The 12,895-nt window shown below is 39.1% G+C and overlaps 1 protein-coding gene across 2 annotated transcripts in view; it reads right to left on the reverse strand.

Moving 5' to 3' along the window:
* Window positions 1–12,895, reverse strand: part of egfra (epidermal growth factor receptor a (erythroblastic leukemia viral (v-erb-b) oncogene homolog, avian)) — a 58,948-nt gene that overhangs the window by 28,611 nt on the left and 17,442 nt on the right. The window lies entirely within an intron of this gene.

The following is a 12,895-nucleotide window of genomic DNA, read 5'->3' on the forward strand; positions in this document are numbered from 1 at the left end:
ATATTTCGATTAATTTATAACAGGATCTATAAACAGTCAGTGACAATGTACTTCCTTGAGAAAAAAAAACGATAAACTGCAGCACAGGCTAGTTTCCAACTTACTAATTAACAAGTAACGAGCTTGTTGTAGCACCCAGACATTAACAAGTGACCTCTAGCTACCTCTGTTGTACTGTATGTTACATGCCGTATAACTCTTTCATTACGTACGGGTTTGAAAATGAGATTTGCAAATGAACCAGATACTTTTCATGAAATGTAAATGCTACAGCTAGCTACAGCTCCACTGAGCTTAGGCTGTTAATAGTCACAAATAACACTTAATAAGAAGAACAGAATAACTGAATAATCTTATAGGAACTGACTGTACGTGTCCTAGCTTTTGGTACTCTTCTTACTCTATTTAAAATTTGAATCGTTTATCTCATCATTTAGATAATTCACTTTGATTCTGAAATCTCTCATGTCTCGCACGGTCTTGTCTTGTCTCTTTCAGCAGAACTCCATTCCAGTGGAAAACGTCAAGCACATGCTAAGAGAAATCGTGTTTGTTTAAAGATTCTGCACTTTTGGTGAACGTTCTCCTTCCCAGACGTGTTCAAACTACAGTACGTGCACTGAAACTCCCCGAATTAGCCAGACTGTGATTTCAAATCTAACATTCTTGCAACGCCGAAACTATCTGGTTCCTCAGACGTGTGTGCAAGCAGAAAGACGCCTTCAGAGATCCTATCAAGCGGAAACATAGATTCTGTTTATCTATTAATTTACCAAAAATGTTTAACTGGAAATAAAACAATGTTAAATTCATAAATGTGACATAAAATCTTATTAATTAGAAAAAATAGAACAACCGAATCATTTAAACACATCAGTGATATTTTAAGGGGTCTTTAATTACATCTTATACTAGAAGTGCTAGCTCAGCTCAGTGGTTATGGTTCTCTGCTAGTAAGCAGTTTGAATCTTAGGCCCTTGTTTTGTACGTTTCATAAAACTTGTGATACTTCAGCTAAAATAAATGCCAAGCTGAAAAAGCAGTGCAACTAAATATAATATAACTTATTCCATAAACTTATTTCATCCTTTTTTATTCTTCTCTGTTGCTATTAAGGCAAAACTGAGATTTTTCTTGTAAGACACTGACAGGTTAAGTTGCATTCCTTGACATGTCTGATCTTGACAACACATCCAGAAGCTGCTTATTTAGATAGTAAGCTTCACCCTGCTGCGGAGCTCATCGTTTATGTCGAGATGTTCGTCTGTGGGTTTTAAAATCATCATTTGCTGCGCAGCGTTTGGACGTAAAAGGTGACCTGAGCATGCGTTACACTGAAATTCATCATCCGGGTTTAGCACGAAGCAGGATAACAAAACAGGTTGCCTATGTTTTTTTTTATATTCAATTGTTCACATACGGTCCAGCAGGAATAGAGATTTGGTATTGTTTCCTTCTCCAAACACACACACACACACACTCACACAAACCAAACCAAGCGAGAAACAAAGAATGCAGGTATACAGGAACAATATGTTCACCCCTCCCTTATCGGATCATCTTCTCGCCCGAACAAACCTGCTTTGCCCGAGCCAGACAAACATATTTAATTTGTGTAGTATAGGATTTAATGACATACGATCATTTCCTTAGGTTACAGGAATACATGTACAGTATGACGCAATATATAACACGCAGCTATAAATCTTTAAAGCTGACGTAAATAAAACCCGGTGTCCTGATAGAAACTTACGTTAGAGCTGCGTTAAGTAAGGCATAAAACATGTATGCAGTATATGATGCAGTATAAACAATCTGGATCGTATCGTACTCCTTTAACTCTATTAAAACTGTAAAATATTATAGAAGTAGTATCGAGAATATTAGTAAAAGACCCAGTATAATGAGATAAAGATGATGATGATAATAATAATAATAATAATAATAATAATAATAATAATAAGCAGTGCAAATACAGAAAATGCCCAAAGACTGCAAATAAAGCTTTAATTTCATTTGCATAATGCTACGCAAAGACGTTGCATAATAATGTTCTGACCTACATCCTGCTTCCACGACAACGTTTGGGCGGATTCAGCTGAGAGTCATGTAGCTGAGATTAGAGCGAACTTGTACAGCTAGGAAGGTGAAGTTAAAGTTCAGACAAGCCTCGGTGAGACGGTGACACGCTGTAATACTTGCAATACAACCAAGCACAAGCACGCGGTGTGTTTTACAGCTGTACTGTACATCTCCCACGCATAAGACAGGATAGATCCTTAAACAGTGCTTTTATTGCTGCTTCTTTGTAATCTAAGAGAAGTGATAAGGAGCTGCTCCTTTCCTGCTTGTGTGAATAGAGACCTTTCTTTTTCTGGCTTGTCACCTTGTCCGGAATACAGACATTCATTATATATAATAATACTCTTGAATTATAGCTAACACATTTCAGCCAGGAGGTAATAACAGACAACAGAACTGGGGGATTAGTGAATGATGTTTGGTGCTAGCATGGTCAAGGCAGTAAATGTTTAATGGTGAATGATAAATAGTATCAAATGACGTGTTGTTATTTCCTTATGTAGCCTGTGATGTTGTCAATATATCCAGAGGTTCCTCATTCATAGCACCTGTACATGCCATCATAAAAACCTGGGCTGTTGCATCACTTTTTGTACGCTGTGTGGCTAGAGGATAAGGTGTTGCAGGAAAGGAGTGGCCAGCAGGAACAGGCAGAACTCAGGCCAACCTTACTGCGTGCAAGTTGTAACTGTTTATGTTGCGTATACAAAAAAAAATCTTTACACTGTTGCTGTTATGTGTTGCCATGTGTTGGAAAGTATGAGTAACGCTATTAGTCACTTCCTCTAGCAAATGCTGATCTTTTTTTTTTAATAATTATCAAGCTTTTTATTTTTAAGCAAACACAAAGTGCTCTTCTTGATCAGGATACCTAAATGCACTTTGATATGAGATATGAGTTACTATTATAGATATTTCTAAGTTTAAATACTAACTGAATGCTGATGAATTAAAGGGATTCCTCAAGGCTCTATACTTGGCCCTCTATAGTCAGGATATTTTAGTCAACTAAACAGATACAAGCTGGAATTAAACTCTAAATGACATGATAAACCATGGCTTCTTTTTAAGCCCATTTTTTCTAGATGTTTGATCACTATTGCAGGAACATAAGCACCGGAGCACCTTTTTACATGTATAGCTTTTGGCAGATGCATTATATCCAGAGCCATTTCTATTTCTCAAAATTTTATTCTACACAACTTAAAGGTTAAGGACTTTGCTCAAGGGTTCAGTGGTGGTGCAATTTGAACGATTCTCCAACATCATAACCAAGACTCCTAACGCTTTCTATCAAGCTAAGATTCGTTTGCATTTTGGGTCCTTCTGAAGATCCAGAAATGGAAATGGGAACACGTGACTCTTCTCAACATCTCAGTGATATTCAGCCCCATAGTAATTGTTCAATTTTGTCCAGGAAGCTGGTCAAGATACAGAGGAGTTCTGAGAGATTGAATAAATATCTGGATATATATCAAAATTAAGATTAGATTAGAATAGATTAGATTAAAATTTTTTTAAGGTATTTTTTAAGCAACAACGTTTTTCACCCAGTGATCATATGGAAATGCATGAAAATACCTATAAATTAACCACCCGATACCGCTTCTTGCTTCATAAGGAGTTTGTGGTCAGATTACTCAACAAGGTTATGTACACAGGGATTTTCAAAAGATCTGTCTAGAACTGGGTGTGAACTGATTTCTGTTTCTTCCAGCTCTGTCCTTTTAAAGTACGTACGACGACTGCAAGGTGAATATAGCACTAAGAAGGATGACACAAAGCAGCAACGTATTGTTTGGAGTTTTAGCTCCAGTTTAATTGAGATTTAATTGTAAGCTCATATTGTTCCTCATCATTATTCATTAATAATGCAGTGACATTACCCATTAGTGTCAAATAAACAAATTTGAAGAAAACGTATCCCTGCTTGAAAGAAAGAATCTTTTTCTACAGCACACAAATGTAATATCGTGCTTTGGTAAAATGGATATTAATCCATCATCCATCATTCGGTCAAAGCGTAAAAGAAAAAAAAATACTCTAATGTTTATGCAAGGCAATGTTTATATCCTTAAAGCCTCCGCATTGGAGGAAGAGAAAAAGATCTGTCTGTTTCCTTTTTCCAGACCCACAGTTTTGAAAAGCCCAGATCAACTTTAGTGGGGAAAAATAAAAGCATTTCCTTAAGGCTTCCTGTGCACCTAGTCCCCACTTCCCTCTCCAGCTAGGACTTAATTGTTATACGGTTAGGGGGTGGGCAAGGCTCATTCCTCTCCATACAATCGAAACAATTATGGTTTCACGATACAATAAATAAATCCACATCTGGAAAGGGATGGACGCTGTGCATTTGATCTATTAAGCCTGTTATTGTGAATGGTAAAAGGCAGCAGTTCCTTCGGGACAAGGTCCGAGGGTGTGCCAAATGAAGCGGACGGTTAGAAAGAGGGTTAAAGGATGTTACCCCACTCCACTCCCCTCCCCTCCACCTCCTGTCATCCTCTTTAGAAAAAAAAGGGGACAGAGAAGAAAAACTGGCCCTTCTAGCTTTTCAGGAAGTTCCCGATATGGGGAAAAGCAAAGCTCTTTGCTCAAAACACAGATGCTGGAGGCCACTTGGGAGGGTGGAGGAGGCTCAAAGTCCGATGTGGAGGAAGACACAAGTGTGAGCCAACCCAGATGCTGAGCAGCTACAGTAGGACAGAGGGTTTAATTTCATCCGAGGAATGTTAAATACATTGATGATTAAAGCTACCTGAAAAATAATACAGCACAAATCCCTTATTTTGGCCTCTGCTTGGAAGAAGGTTCTTCTTGTCTAGATACATGAACACTGGTCTCAAACTCTTATAGATTTTATGCATCGTCATAAAAGAATCGTCATGAAAGACCTTTTTTCTGACCTCAGGTACAGTATATTACCAGGGGCCTAAAATAAAAGTGTTGGAAAAGAGACCACTAAAGAAACACTAAAGAGAAAGTAAAAGGTAAACAGTTAATCAGACTAGAAAACAAACTAATATACTGTAATGTTCAACATTGGTTTAAGGATAAAGTGTTTAACCTTCTGACCGTTTCCTTTTTCATATTTTGTGACATTTAGAGACTAGAAACTAGAGACTTATCACATCGTATCCTTTGCCGTGCAGTTCATAGCTACCAATATATTTAATAGACAAAAGGCTGAATAAAGTATTCCTTTTAATACTTTATATAAACATGATTACAGATAGAATAAATATTTAAGCTTAATTAAGCCCTCGTTCGATCTTTCGAAAATAAACGTCCTCCTAATTTTAAATCAGGAGAAGATAAAAGTGTCTAAAAAAAAAAGCCTGCAGAAGCTTGTGGTTTGTCTCAAGCTAATATGCTAGCATACTAGCATTAGCAAAAGAAAAAATAGCAACAGTTTTTAGGTCGGGGGGAAAACAGGAACTGGAGAATTCCCCACAATTTTAAGCTCTGTTAAACAGGAAACTTTGGCTTCCCAGGAAGTTTCACACATGCTGCCAGATTGACAAGTGACAGATTCAATAATGTGCTAAATCCATCTAAATGCAAAAAGACACACAAGCATTTTACCCCAAGTAATTAGCCACAATAAAGTGGCAATAAATATAAAGGAGAAATATTACTTTTATGTTACATAAACTCAGGATTTTATTCTGGATGTCAGTGGACTCCAGGGACAGTTTCACCGCTTGTCCTTAACCAACACCTCGATCATGTTAATGCCAAACGAAAGATTTTTTCTCCGTGTCCTACGTCTTTCCACGTTCAAAAGACAAATACGGACCAAAATCGAGGCAAATGTTTATGCGTCTTGGAAAGGCCTCCCTAACAAATCACCGTTCATCTCTAGTTACACTTTGCTAAAGTTTAGCTGTGTTTATCCTGAGGCCCAAGAGCTGGAATGCTGCTGAAAAAAACTTTCTTTAGAACATGTAGAGGTAGAACTCGGCAAATATGCACACACTAACCTTCTGTACGGTTTAAAAGAGCACCTTTTTGTGCGTGTTGCTGCGTTGTTATGTGACATTTATGGGATGGAGCGACGGCTGATAAATGAATGGGTTAACAAAAAGTGCATTCAAGCCATTTGGGTCTGTTACCTTTTGAATTGCTAATGTGTTCATTGGTGTCTGTAAAGCTTTAGAGCCTATTCACGACACGGAGAGCAATACGGACTATCGGTGGCAGATCCGTGGTTTCAAAATGACCTCTTTATGTGTCATGAACTAAGACATGGTATAGCTGTGTATTTCTTTAAATGAGGCTTTGTAAAACATGGAGTAAATCAGAGAAAACAGCCCTGTTGTTTGGTTTGTATGACAAAATAGAGACGCCCTGTTACTCATGCTGATGCTAAACATCTGACTGGCTAACAAGCTAATGACAGCGCAATAGTTTTACTAGTATCGCTTTTCAAATGCATTTGTAAAGAGACGTGAGAATCCAATCCCCTCTCCAAATGGCACTGAAATCCTACATCATGACATCCATGGTACAATAAAGTTTCATCATTCAGTGCCAGAAGACTCTCAGTTCAGAGAGTAATTTCCCTAACAGCCTGTGGATTCTGAAGGTTGTTAAAGCACAAAGAACAGCAAGAGTGAAAAGGTCAGATGTTGTGAGTGAAGAAAAATGGTTTCCGCTCTGCGATTCTAGAACAAACGCTGAAAAAAACTAAAACTTCTTTCAGACCGTGTTTTGTGCTGTTTTAAATCGTATCATACATAAATTATAAATAAACCATATCCATATTTATTGTTGGATGATTTATTTCTCAATAACTGCATGTAAGTTATAATTAATTTTTACTTAAAGGCAGGGTCTCCGATTTTTGAAAGCCAACGTTGACATATAAAATCACCAAAACAAACACGCCCCTAACCCAAATGGGTCCCACCCCTGTATTTATAGCTCCACCCACACATACATACGTAACCCAGGCAACTAATGGAAAGAAATGTGTCTTTATCATAGCTGAAGGGAAGAACAATACGATTGCAGATAAACAAACAAGCAAAAATGACACACAAGCATAATCATGTAAAGGACAAAGACATATATTAGTTCTGTGTAACAAAGCAAAACCAACGTTACTCACCTATCGAGAAGGAAAAAAGCGTCTCGGCGTCTTAAGTAAAGTTGGTCACATATTCACAGATTGGAGTTTCCAGAGTCAATAACTACTGAGCTAAACGCTGTTACTACACAAAACACGGTTGTAGCTGCGTCTCTACATTACAATGATAGATAAGAGGTGTTATTTGTGTAGTAACAGTGTTTAGCTCAGGAGTTATTGACTCAGGAAACTCCAATCTGTGAATATGTGACCAACTTCCTGCTCCTTCAGTTCTCTCCAGCGCTGGAAAGCTGATCCTATATTAACACGTCCTACTTCTTACCTTATCGTAAGCCTTTCTTTGCTTTCTTTCTTTGTTTTTATCCTCCATGTCAATGTTAAAACCACTTTCTGCTAATGTCACACATACGCACTGAACACTCTCTCCGCAGCATATTGACAAGCCCCGCCCCTTTCTGCTCATTGGCTACACGTTTGTTTTGATTTTTGTTTTCGATTTTTTTATTATTCGGCCCGACTCAGTTTTCTGAAGCATTTCTCAAAAATCTGAGACCCTGCCTTTAAAATAATCTTCAAACGCAATCAAACAATATGCTGTGAATAAAAAAAAATGAGAGAAAACTGATCTAAAACGATTAAAAAAAATCTGATAACCAACTTAAAGTTATTATTTATTTTTTTTAATTAAATTTTTAAACACTTTTTGAAACAAAAATATCAATTTTGTAGTTTAGTTAGTCAAAGTTTTATGTGTAGTTGGAACTTCAACTGTCTAGTTTTGTCTGTGCCACATCATCTGTCGCATCAGATTGCAGCTCATAGCTGGCAGTGACGGAACCTGATGTGGTCCATGTGAGATGCTTTTCTGCTCACCACACTTGTAAAGAGTGATGTTTGAGTTTCCATTGACTTCCTGTCAGCTAAAACCAGTCTGTCCTCTGACCTCTCTCATCAACAAGAGTTCTGACTTATTCTGAAAAGGTTCTGATGCTTGAAATGATTTTTAGATGAAACACTGAACCTGATTCTGCATAGAGTGTTGAATGACCAACGAGTGACCAATAAAATAGTACACACCTAAAAACCTCCTTAAAGGTCCTTCCCTCCCTTAAGGGTCATAAAACAATCCTCCCTCCGAGGAGCACGCTCGGTTATTAGGCATCTTCGTAGCATGTATGCTTTAAATATAATCCTGGCGTCTAAATCAAGACAGTGAGTCAGTTAGTCAGAGACACTGTAATTATCTCCTTTAGGAAGACTTCACAAAACTCACAAACCCATTTTAGGCATTCGTTCCTCACAGAAATATGACCACGCCAATCTCCAGCAGTCACACTCATTCGCTCACACTCATCTCTCTGACAGGAAATAGAGGAGGCCCGCTATGAAGAGAGAGAGAGAGAGAAAGAGAAAGAGAGAGAGAGCGGGAGAGAGAGAGAGAGGGCAGTGGAGGCCGGACTTAGTTCCTGTTCACCACAAGCTCCTTACAATATGGCACAAAAGAGAGAGAGAAAGAGGGAGAGAGATAGAGAGAGACACAAAGAGAGAGAGAGAGAGAGAGAGAGAGAGAGAGAGAGAGAGAGAGAGAGAGAGAGAGAGAGAGAGAGAGAGAGAGAGACGCTACCACAAGCTGGATAACCCACACATTTCACACATCATTCCAGCCGGAAAAAAGCAGCTGTTTATCGACCACCACCAAAACCCCCTCCCCCCAACACACATACTCACACACACACACACACCGCCACCCCACTACCCCAACACACAAAACTACATGTTCCCAAAGTTTTTCCCAGTCTTAGAACCAAGCAATCAAGGCCCAGAGTGAAGATTTACTGACCCACCAGCACCCAAGTGGCACTGGTTTAGCATAGCTTTCCACCGCAAATTAACTAAAGCGTGTGCGCCAGTCGAGTTGAGTCACTGGAATGTAGTGAATTAAATGGAGGAAATTAAAACTAGGTAATGGCCTGAAAATCAGGAACATCTGTAGGCACTCTATAGCTGTTGGTTTAGCTTAGTGTTACAACAGACCTCAAATTAGCTCACGTTCTGGTATTTAAATACAGGGACGTAGCCAGGTTAGAGCTGATGACTTAATTGAAGTGGAATTGTTGGGATGGACAAAATGTACATAAAAAAACGTACAATGTGACATTTTTATTATCTAGAAAATTGGCTTAAAAAAGTCAAATTAGCCTAAGACTTACACTAGCTTTATGACTTCGTTATCATTAGCTGACGGTAGCCGAAGAAATCCGACGTTATGATTTCAAACGGTAAAAATCGTAAACGTAAAATATTTTGACCAGCTTAGTTGATGGACAATTATGAAGTGAACTTTAAGATTTCTCAGAGATGTTGAAGCGAGATTTCTGTTAGCATTCTAATCCGCCTATCACAGCAATACTTACCCATTTGATTGGTTTTGCATTATATGATGTTGGTAACCAAGCAACAGGAACAAAATAGCAAGCCAGTGTGAGCGCTAGGTAAGAATTAGCAGCTCCTCCGTTTCTGTGACCGATCCGTAAAGCTACAGCCCCGCCCACGTGAATTCTTTTGGCTCACAAGACTGAGGTCTGCAAATTCACTTGTCGGTTTTCAACTAGATGTCACTGCAAGTGAAAATCTTTCATATGCCACGTCCTTTATCTTTCAGTGAATTGTCTTTTCCACCAGGTGAATTTTATCTGTATTTGTTCTGACTGGTCCTGACAGCTGATAAAGCAGAAAAGTTTAGTTATCAGGTGTCTCTACGAAATGTAGATACTATAGATAAATAAAACTGTAGATGTGTACACTTTGTTAGCATATGCTAACAAAGCTAACAGCTAATAAAGCGATGTGGATAGAACAGGTGAATTCAGGGTCTGGGTAAATATAAGAAAAAAAATCCTGCTGACCTTATTACTTGATAGCAGTCTCGAATTAGTTAGATATTATCAATGAAGAATTAGCATAGCCTCATCGTACAGTGCAAGAATAGCGCAAGGTTGGTATTTAATCGTAAATTTACGGCTCCTTGGTGCCGTCTCCACACACTCGGTTAGTCAGCACATGCTCACTGTTACTCTTTGCACATTATAACACACACTCTTTTACTCAGAAGTGAATAATCCTGTCCAGATGGAGATTGGTACAGAATTCAGGTTCTTGTAACTTGGTCATGTTGCAATACTGTAGATCTATTGGTTACAGCCTTGGCAAGCTCATCAGTGGTGTGACCCATCAATTTTTCAGTCTAAAATTCAGAAAGCCCTGTTACAACTTGTGCATGACGCAGTAAGAAGTCATGTTTAAAATGCCGGCTGCAAGCCAAGAGCGTGGTTCCGTTTAGTCCGATCCTCCACGGTAGGCCTTGTGCAAAACTGAAAGAGGAAATGAATTAATCAGAACCATGTGGCAGTGCGCCGTGAGATTTCAACGTGGGATAGGAGATAGATCTGGGGTACTTCATGTTTTTGTGATAGGAAGTGAGGAATCAACGTTCTTACAGCTTCTAAACTCATCTGAATTCAAGCCTGGTGCTGTCTGAATGGGACAGTCATCTTTTCCACAGACAAGAAGCCACAGGATGTGGCCGAACAGCCAGAAGAAACAATAGTTCTGCTTGTCTGGGGCTTTAAATCCAACACAAGCTAGTTGGTTTAAGGCCACCCCCTCAGTCTAAACACAAAGAGTCAATGGCCATCTGTCTTGTGTAGCTAGTTTATCAGGCCTAGCGATAGTGGAGTTACATAAAAATGGCCTGACTTGGAATCAAGCAATGAGACACATCCTGAGTTTGGAAGGAATTCACCTATGTGCAAGTAAAACTGCAATCAAAATTGTGAGCTCCTCCACCAAAAGAGCTCAGAATCAGTCCTGGGTACAGACTCGAGTAGAAGTGACGTGACATACGGCTAAGTACGGTGACCCATACTCAGAATTTGTTCTCTGCGTTTAACCCATCCAAAGTGCACACACACAGCAGTGAACACACACACACCGTGAACACACACCCGGAGCAGTGGGCAGCCATTTATGTTGCGGCGCCCGGGGAGCAGTTGGAGGGGTTCGGTGCTTGCTCAAGTCGTGGCCGGCCCGAGACTCGAACCCACAACCTTAGGGTTAGAAGTCAGAGTCTCTAACCATTAGGCCACGACTTCCCCCAGTGAATACTCAGGTGGAGTGTTTAAACTCTGGCACTTTTATTGTATTTAATATACATCTATCTATAAAGGGTTCCTCAAAGGTTCTTTTTAGGGTTAAGAACAGACTTCTGACCAGGATATTATCTGTTTTTAAGACTTTACTGTCCTGCATAATCATTTTAAAAAGAGTTCCCCTTAAGAAAAAGACAAACAAAAGATGTTTTGTAGTGTATATATACTGTATGCTTCATAATGGCTGTGTGATTACTTAAAATCATGTACATAAACAGACAGAAGGGTTAAAGGATAAAAAAACAAAATGGATTTTTTGTTAGAACATATCATCTCTATTAGAAACTACCTTGACAAGTTCATTCTAATATTAAGCTGTTTGCAGTCACACATTTTAATTCCCCTGGCACAAAAACCAAACAACACAAGCCGGATGACATCAGGGCAATTTTGGGAACAGATGTTGGAATCCCTGAAGATGCAGTGATACGGTCAGTGCAGAATGTTCCATGTTTCCAACTTTGGCATTGCTGTACACTTGCACAAGTTATGAGATATGAACCGAGGGAAAGTAGCTACGACACATCTAGCCACCGAGTCCTCCTTGGCTCCTGCACATCATATTCTTTGCCAGCTTTGGATGAGCAGTGGCTGTAGGCTTAATAGGCAGGTGTTGAGGACTAAGATCATGAAAACGGTCACAGTTACATAAAGCAGAATGTAGCATGCCAGATAAATGGTGGAAACGTATCTGTCAGATGTGTCTGCTTTATAGACGGCAATATTAATCACTTTCAAATTGGCATTAAAAGTTAATCTTGGCCGAACGCCAGGTGCATTTGAAGCTGTGTTGATTGCCTCAGGCAGGGTAAATAACATACACACCCTGCTGATATAGCTTGAATAAAATAACAAGTGTGAAAATAATGATTCAGACTGTTTTGCCCTAACTGCGTTAGAGGGCACTGACTACACTGTTGTGCTGCTTTGGATTCCACACATAGTTGTGAGTGGGCCGCAATAACAACACAGTCTGACTTGCATACTTGCCCTCTCGACCCACAATGATCCTTTAATCTCTAGGTCGTTTTCCACACTTGTGATTACAGCAAAATTCGAAAGCTGTTTTTAATACCACAACAAGAGTCTGTATATTAAAAATTCCAAAACGTCCCGTCTATAATCATCCTGGACTGAGGGTTAATTTCAAGTCACAAGGCCTGGATCATATCCAGATTTAAACACGAGGTGAATTTGGTCATTGTTACAGATCCCAGAAGAATGGTCAGCTGTAATCTTTAAACGTACATATAATTATAGAAAATGGTTCATTAAGAGTTTTTCTACAAGGGATCTAACTAGTAAAAAGGTTCATGGGGCAGGGTAGAGTTTTTAGGAGGTAAATGCACAATACATTCTCATAGTATAGTCCATTTGCATATAACTTGCCTAAGGTAGAACATGGGTCATGCCTAAAGACATAGTTTTTTTGATAACCACCAGGTTCAGAAAAGTAGAAAGGTTTCCATCCAAACCCTGTATATATAAGGCAGTTGTCTAATGTTTCCTAAGT

Source organism: Tachysurus vachellii, chromosome 1 (genome assembly GCF_030014155.1).
Source record: "Tachysurus vachellii isolate PV-2020 chromosome 1, HZAU_Pvac_v1, whole genome shotgun sequence".
Lineage (NCBI taxonomy): Eukaryota > Metazoa > Chordata > Actinopteri > Siluriformes > Bagridae > Tachysurus > Tachysurus vachellii.